The sequence below is a fragment of the Xiphophorus hellerii genome, chromosome 16 (genome assembly GCF_003331165.1).
Source record: "Xiphophorus hellerii strain 12219 chromosome 16, Xiphophorus_hellerii-4.1, whole genome shotgun sequence".
Taxonomy (NCBI): domain Eukaryota; kingdom Metazoa; phylum Chordata; class Actinopteri; order Cyprinodontiformes; family Poeciliidae; genus Xiphophorus; species Xiphophorus hellerii.
Genome location: NC_045687.1, coordinates 11,842,853 through 11,851,481, shown reverse-complemented (window position 1 = coordinate 11,851,481; position 8,629 = coordinate 11,842,853). Strand labels below are relative to the sequence as shown.

General features: G+C 36.5%; 1 long non-coding RNA gene across 1 annotated transcript; it reads right to left on the bottom strand.

Moving 5' to 3' along the window:
• Positions 1–1,486: 1,486 nt before the first annotated feature.
• Positions 1,487–8,036, bottom strand: LOC116736214 (uncharacterized). Its single transcript, XR_004342502.1, has 3 exons — positions 7,857–8,036; positions 3,115–3,119; positions 1,487–1,497 (listed from the first exon to the last, which is right to left on the bottom strand). It is a non-coding gene; the product is annotated as an uncharacterized LOC116736214 (long non-coding RNA).
• Positions 8,037–8,629: the final 593 nt, after the last annotated feature.

Here is an 8,629-nt window from a genome sequence, read left to right as displayed (position 1 = left end):
TTGTTTGTTTGTTTGTAATTTTTTGCTCACAAGTTGCCTGTAACATCTCATTAACCTGTGCCATTAAAAATTATTAAATTAACGGGAAGTCACATTCTTGTGGGTCTTGAAATTCGGGACTGCCACTTCTTTCTCTTTATTTTTTTTCTTGGAAGTATTAGCCACATGAATATGAATGAAAGGTCACAGTGGATATTACATGAGGTAATACGTTGGCTGCCATTTCTCAAACACAAGACTAAAAAAACATATTTTTCTTTACCGTTTCCACAGCCTTCTATCCTGTCAGACTAACACTGCCTCTTGGTTTTCATGTCAGACGTTTTCTATGGAAGGACATTAGCTTAATGTCTGCTCAAAAAGATGTAGTTGATTTAAAACATTTTTGGGAAGCATGCAACTTACACAGCCTTTAGCCTAGCTTCAGTTAAATAAAAGGAAATGGTTTCTGTAGCAGTGAAAGTTTCACATTAGGTATACTTCATATGTGTCATTGTGGGAGTGTACCTGAACTGATGGCAATTAATGGTGATGTGTCACTGTATGCAGGAGGGTTTTAGTTTATATATTTTGACTTGTGATTATGGCCTACACAATCACAACATTTTTCAATTCTCTCCCAACCGGTAGCACGCATTCATGTTGACTTTGTGGTTTTCCCAAATTGGACTCTGGCTCCAGGTGGCTGAGCTTCCATAGCAACCTCCAGGCTTATCTGCTACTGATGAAGTCAAACAATAAGGTCTTTCACTTTCTCGACTTATGCTTTACTTTTCCAGAGAGAAAAACTGTAAGTGAAAAGCCTTTTTGTGAGATTACAAGATGTATTGTAAGATTAGCAAACAGTAAAGTTGAATTTATAACCAGCAGTTAAAATTTGTAAATAAGATTGAATAAAATAAAAAAGCATTTTGTATCTACATTATAATATACTGTCTGGCACACATTGGCCTATAGATCAGATTTCTGTCTGATTATACATGCAATAAAGATGAATTATAGCTTCAATATATGTTAGATCGGTGTTGATTTTGACAGAAAATTTCTATTTGGATTTAATAACATTTATGTTAGATTTTGTCTAACAAGAAACATTTAATTGACTAAGTGTACTACATTTTAGTCAACTAAAGTGCCAATAAATTTAATTGACAAATCATTGAGAGAAAACCCAATATTTATACTTTTGTGCATAAAACAAAAGTATAAATTTTGCAGTATGGAATTTTTACAACTTTTATAATTTGAAACAATGTAATATGAATATACCTTTTCAATTATGTTCTAAATAATGTACGTAATATATAAATTATGCTCTCTGCACTGCACACTAAAATGAGAAATCTGGGTGACAATTTAGCATCAACCTCCATTTCCAAGCCTGAAATTAGCCAACTTTTATGGTTCATAGGAACTTTTGGACCAGAAGAAGAAATTAATATATGACATATTTTTATCTACATTCACCATATTGTTGCCAAATATTACAAATGAAAACTTCAAGAAAATGTTAGTGAGACATAAATAATAGCATGGATTTGAACCAAAAAAAACAATGTATTAAGATTTTTGAATAACATTAATCAAAACCGGTCAGAAACTGGTGGTCTGACATGCCAATGCACTAAATCATATTTGTTTTAATTTAATTTAATTTAATTGCAATCAGCTTCTTATTTTGTCTCTCAATTATAACTAAATCTTTATCTACAAAAGCAGTCACAGGTATTCATTTCCCCCATTAGTTAGCAGTGATCTTTGATTTGTTGAGGAAGGTATTGCAGAGATTGAGAAGATGCCTGACCTCTGAAAAATAGCAAAAATCTAAATATTAACTTATTGATTCAAATATTTTAACTTTAAATAAGGCCATTGGGGAAAAACATTGTTACATCACAAAATATCATTGACTAATTTTCCAACTGCTCCCACATTTTCACACGACTAAAAATTTAATTGATTGGATTAATTTTAACAACAGTTTTCAACACTATAATTCCCAGTCCTTGTTTATGACAAAACTGACTCAGTGTCAGGTGTAGAATCACTTAAATGCATTTCAAGTGATGATACTAAACAGAGAAACTGATGATACCAACTAAATAAAGATTCAAATACCTACTGAGTGTGTGCAATTAGTTTAAAGTAAATTTAGGAAGGTATGTTAATACTGATGATTACATTTTAAAAACAAGAGCAGACCAATCCATATCGGACCAATCCATAATCTACCAGCCAAACTAGGTTAAAACAAGACATTCTTATATGACTCTTAAAGATGGGAAACAATGAGTGCTTCTGCCACTGAGATTCCCTCCTCATTGACACTGTAATAATATTCAGTGTCAGCACAGCTGTGAGAAAACAAATTAGGACTATGATTAATGAACACCTTCGACTACCCCCAGACAGACCATGGAGATGGGACTCCCAGCAAAGGCTGTCCTTCTGCCCTTAGAGCTGACGTAAAGCTCTCTACCATCAACATCAATGCTCCCGAGACTCTCATCAATCCAATGCTGACAACTGTAGGTTTGATTCTCCCTATCAGCACATTATGTTCTACACCCTCTGTTTACAGGGTGTAGTTTTCAAAAATCTCTCTGGAAAATGTTACGTAGATTCTTCTTTGTATAGGATGCTATTAATGTAACTTTCCCCCTTGACGTTGCTTTCTTTTGTTAGTAACTTGTAGGGCATCTTTACTTCAACACGGGAACATGCCAACACATAAATAATCAGGGTCCACTTTAAAACATCCTCAAGCAGGATCCACACGTGCCAACTAACAGCATTTATTTGGTTTACATCCCAGGTGGTGATGATCCTTCAGCACTCAACCTGAATGCAATCAAACTGGGTTTGCGTCTATGCCAGCTAAAAGAAATCTTTGTCTGCTCTCTGGCTCACTGTTTCTTGGTTTCCATGGTAATACTGTACAATAAGAGCAAATAGCAAGAGAAACCTGGCTGGCAAGAATTGGTGCGTTCTGTGATGACAGCAATGGTGGAGTTGATGGACATCGTGTGTCAGCACTCAGGGTGCCCTCAGAGAGTAATGCCGGTGGCCTTTACAAGGATGTCTTTCTGCAAATCACTCGCTGCGCAAATATACAAAAACTGCCTTATTGCCTGGAAAGCAGGTTGTCCATCAGTGCTTGAGGTCCCAAGGTGACAGTTTGGGTAATTACTTGCTCTAAAAAGCCCCATTTGATATAAAAGGACCACCTTTCCTCTTCAATTAACTTCTTGTTTGTTCGTTGATCTCTCAAGAGCGCTCAGCACCCAAGATATGAAGTCGGACAGACAAAAAACCTTCCAAACACCTGTTAGATGCATTTCAGAAATTTGTGTCCGAAGACCAAAATTACGAATAATTACTGTCTATCATGATTATGTGAAATGTAATTAGCAAAATTATAATTGCAGTGTGAGATACTGACCTGGAGACTTTTTCACATAAGAAGGAAATCAAAACAAGCCAAGTGTGAAGCTTTAGGGGGCGAAGCATTTATACAATAAAAGGTAATTGCTCACATTCATCACCCTGGTTATTAATGGAAATCTTTTCCCTCCCGAAGGCAAGCTGTAAAATAATATAAACATTTGTTCACAACCCTGCTACTTTATTAGAATAAAACGCAGCATATTTGCTCAACCTGCAGCTCATTTCCAAGCATGTATTATGCTGTAATCTTTGCATTTTACAGTAAAAAGGTTTTAAGTGCAATAAAAAAAAGAAACACCAATGGCACTTTCTGCTGCCTGGGAAAACCCATAAATCACAGAGTGTCTGCAGAGTGACAAATTACTGATGTCATCAACACAGTATGCCAAAGCAGAATCTTAGTGTTGGCTAGAGTGCACAGAATTACAGGCTAACACCTACCTACAGCATACAAGTGAAACTGAACTCTCATGCAACAATTATTCTGCTCATGTAAGAAAGACAGCTTGAGCAGGCTCAGACTCTGGAGGAAACTTAGAATATAAAACATTCTCAAAAGAATCGTTGCGATTCTGTCTTAGGCGCCATCACTAGCTGAAGGTCAATCTACTCTGACGTCTCTGTCTCTCATCATTAAATACACCCATCCTTTAAATTCCTTCTTACTTAGAGCGTGCTTATTTTACGCATCCCTGACACATCAGAATAAGATAAGGCATAAAATTTATGGTTGTGAAAAAGAGACAAAGACCCTCTGAAAAAAATGTTTGCATTTTCTTTTTTTTTTTTTTAGGAAAATGTAACTTTTATGGACACAGGACAAAAATATATTTCATCACCCTTTAAGATGCAAAGCACTTGTTCGTACATGAAACTTGAGAATCTTTGAATAACTTCCAGGTTTATTGGGACTGATTAGGACTAATTGGATATAAAACAGTGTCAAGCAGCAAAACCTGTACTTCTTTTGTAGAGAACTGTCTTTTACTTTTACTCTGGTAATTGCAAAGTTTAGTAAAGCAAATAACTTTATATTATATACTTAGTGGCAACAAAATTTCCATAAACATTTCTTAAGCAAAATCTTAAGAAATGTAGCGAAGAATTTATGCGCTACAAATGCAGACAAAAGTCTACATAAGCAACAATTTATGAAAGGACCTTCAGACATTCTGTTATTATTAGTTTTTTAGAAAAGTAGACATGCTCTTAATTTTGGGCAAGGGAATATTAAAATGAGCAATCCCACCCTGGTAGATGGTTACAAATGACACAGTGCTCGAGAGAAGTTTTCCACTCAGCAACCAAACCTTCATAAGTGTGACTACTGTACAAGCCAGAAATTATACAGAAACAAAAGTAAACAGAGCTAAGCAATGTTTACTTTCCACACAGGTAATTTTGCCATGAAAAAAGTCATAGAATAAAGCAGAGAGACAGCTGGATGTAGGAAAACTGAAAAAGCAGCGCCCATAAAAAAGACTTAAGCTCAAGTAGAGATATTAACTATCCTGATTTATTTATGGGCTCATCTTTTAGGGTTTTTCTTTGTGATAAATCACACTCGTGTCATATCTGATCCTCTCAGATTCATGCCTCACCCGCAGATCTGTTTTTTTTACCACAAGCCTCAGACATGTTTATTTGGAAATATGCCATAAATCCCAAGCTTTTGGAGAGGCTAGGGTGGGCCTGGTTATGGTGCAGGAGGTCAGTGCTGCTCCAATGATAATTTGTGGTTTGGTGGACGCTTGAGTGCCTACAAAGAGGGTTCAGACTACGACTGGCTGGTTGCAGCTATGGGCCTCATTCACTTCAAATAAGCCAGAGTCTCTTATTCTGCAGGGGGAAATATTTATATAATACAAAGTTATTTTCTTGGATTTACCTTTGGATGTTATTGGAAGCTTTCAAAATTTTGATCAAGAGTATGTGTAGGAAAAAATTGGAAGGGTATACATAAAACATTCAAAAATCAAATTAAAAGTTCACTTACTGTATAAAAATCTAAAGCAGAAAAAAACAACTATGCTGTAAACAATGGAGTGTAAAAAAACACCTGTTTTCGAGTGTCACTTGTCAGTAAATACTCATGAATTATGATGTAAAGTAACACATTCCAATCCGTTTTTTTGTCTTGTGCCTCTTGACCTCTGCTCTTCTTCAGTAATCAGGACAAAGACAATTTCCTACCTACACGCCCTTATCCACTCACAATGTTTATAAACTGTCTAATGCTGAAAAGTTCAGCTAATTTAAGAGCCATACTTATGTCATCTGGTGAGCCTCATGTCCCCAGGACTTAGATCGGAACTGCTAAAGGGCAAAGGTCACCGTCTGGCCCCTGGCTTATCAAAGCTGTGTTTATTTAAAGTCTATGCACGCCTATGGGCAACAACAAACAGAAGGACCACATGCAATGGCGTAATTTGGAGGCAAATCCTGTTTAGGAGTACAGATTATGGATTTTTGGGAGTGTGTAGCTGTTGGAACAGCAACATTGTCACTCTCAATCCTGGTGACGGTGGCTTGCTTTGCTCAGGAGCACTGTAAGGTGAATGTGCTGCGACACCTTGTGACATTTACAGAGAACCTGCAGAATCACTAATCTGGGCTTCATGTTAAAGGGCCTCTCTGGAAAATAAACAAACGTGATTGGCACTTGCATTAGAGTCCAGCTCCTCCCTCCGATATAATCTGAGACTAAACCTGGGTTGGGTAACAATAATTGTGAATCCCCAAAAATGCACTCCAATGGAGAGTGCCTTCTTGCACTCCTGGGACAAAACTTTGTGGGACAAAGTTTTCAATCTTTGTCCCACTAATTTATAGATGTCTAACACCTCTGAGACCTGATACGCTTTCATATATGTAATATGAAAGAGTTTAAACTGTCTCTGTCTAATTTGGCTTTTATATGACTTCACCACTCCAATAAGATGTTAATAATAACAATGTGTGGACCAAAGGTTTTGCTTAAAATATTGAGGGGATAATTTGAAATTAGATAAATGATACCCATATTTTCTCATTATATAAAGAACATTGAAGTTTTTATCTGATATCAATATTATTTAGGTGTATTAGTCAGATGGTGTAAATGCAAATGTGCACTGCAAATCTTAATTTGTAAAATCAAATAAAATAAGATTTAAATGTGTCATTTTGTGTTAGTCTGTTACATAGAAGCCCAATAAAATAAATAGATATTTGTGCTGGTGAAACAGAAAAATATAAAAATATGAAAGGTTTCGGTTTTCACACACTTCGGATTATTTTGTCAAATCAATATGGTCAGTAAATTTTTATGTTTAGTTTACATTTGATTTTTTTAAACAACATCCTGCCTTGATTAGGAAATATGGTTGTATTTTGTTCTGGCTCAATTATGACCTCACAAGGAAGTCATTTGGTTTGTGAACCAGCACGCACAGCCACAGAAAAAGGTGAGGTGGTGATCATGCTTGACCAAACTTTGTTTTCCTACCAGTCTGCACTACACAGATCCACACATGGTGTCAGGGATGGCTCACATCTGGTTTATTTACTCTCATCGCAGGATCTCTGAGAGCTGTGTGTGGCCTCCATGCTCCTGTGTTGTAAAGGCCCTGCGCAGAGGAAACATAACATTTTACAGTACTCACTGCTGGTGACAGATCCAACCCTCCAGGCTGGTGTAGTTCAGACACAATGAGAAAGATGAATTTCAGACCGCATTGTGACCACATTTCTGTAATGAGAAGAACTAGACGTTGTTATTCATCTAGAAATTTCTGGGTGACCTCTGTATTGAGCATGTTTTTAAGTTTGGATGACATAATTGCTAACGTACAACTGATCGTAACAAAAAAATGGTTGCAACTTCTTGTTGTCTTTTGTTGGGTTATGTTGCACAAAAGCAAACTATAAAGTGGAGCTTCTGCATTAACAACTTTTGATCTTTCTTTTGAACAATGAAGAAATCAAAGGAAAAACCTTTGTCTATGTGTTCAACAATATCAGAACAGATCCAGCAGCTCAGGATCTGGTGAGGTGATCTTCCATTTCCGTGCCTTGGCAATGGATGTTCGCAAACAGATCCAGTTTTTAATATGCACTGATATGGTCTGACTCCATCTGACTATGAAGGCTTGTGAGAGAAGGCGAGATGTGGAGGGAGGGGGGAACTCAAATAAAATCTCCTTTGTGAACACAAGGAGGCAAATAGACTGTACGCAAGAGAAACCTGAGTGGCTCCATGGGCTATGGCGCGTGGCTCTGAGGCTTTCCCTTGGTCCGCAAACTCTGTGCTCCCTGTTCACAGCTTCAGATTAATGCTATGCTGCATGACCACAATTTGCCTGACAGGCAGCTCCTGTCTGTCACTCTGGCGCATATACTGCATATACTGTACACTATTACCTGTTCACAGGTAATAGTGTGAACATTCATGAAACTCATGGCTAGATACAAGTTCAAATCCAAAACAACAATCAAAAATAACACACAAAACATGATAAATCCAGGGTTTTTTTCTGTCTTTCTGCGTAAATACACGGAGTGAAAATAGATAAGACACTTCAGAGAGCTCGTGGGTGTACCTGAAGTATATATATATATATATATATATATATATATATATATATATATATATATATATATGTTGATACCAGAACTATCATCTAATTTTAGAGTGAAAGGAAGAGCATACATGGATTTTATTAGTTTACAAATAATCTGAAAATTATGACTTGCATACATATTTTGCCCAATTTAGTTCTTATAGGTAAAATCCAGAGTAAACAATTCACACAATATGTAATTTAATTAGTAAGTGCAACAAAATACTGTTTGCCACCTATCAATTTTATACACCATCCCAATGGTCAAACATGGTGGTGGCAGGCTCATGCTGTGATAATGCTTTTTTTCAACAGGAACAGGGAAGTTAATGAAAGTTGATGGGAAGACAAATAGAGCTAAGGAAGATTAAGTAAGTTATTATGTTAGAAAAAGCAACATTTGTAAGATTGGCCTCAGGGTTGACCTTCCATAGGCAAAACAGCATCAAACAACCAACCAGAGCAACTATAGAATGGTATACAATACAGACCAAAAGTTTGGACACACAGTTGTGTCCAAACTTTTGGTCTGTACTGTACATCAGACCATATTGATACATTTAATTGTTTTTTTCAGATAT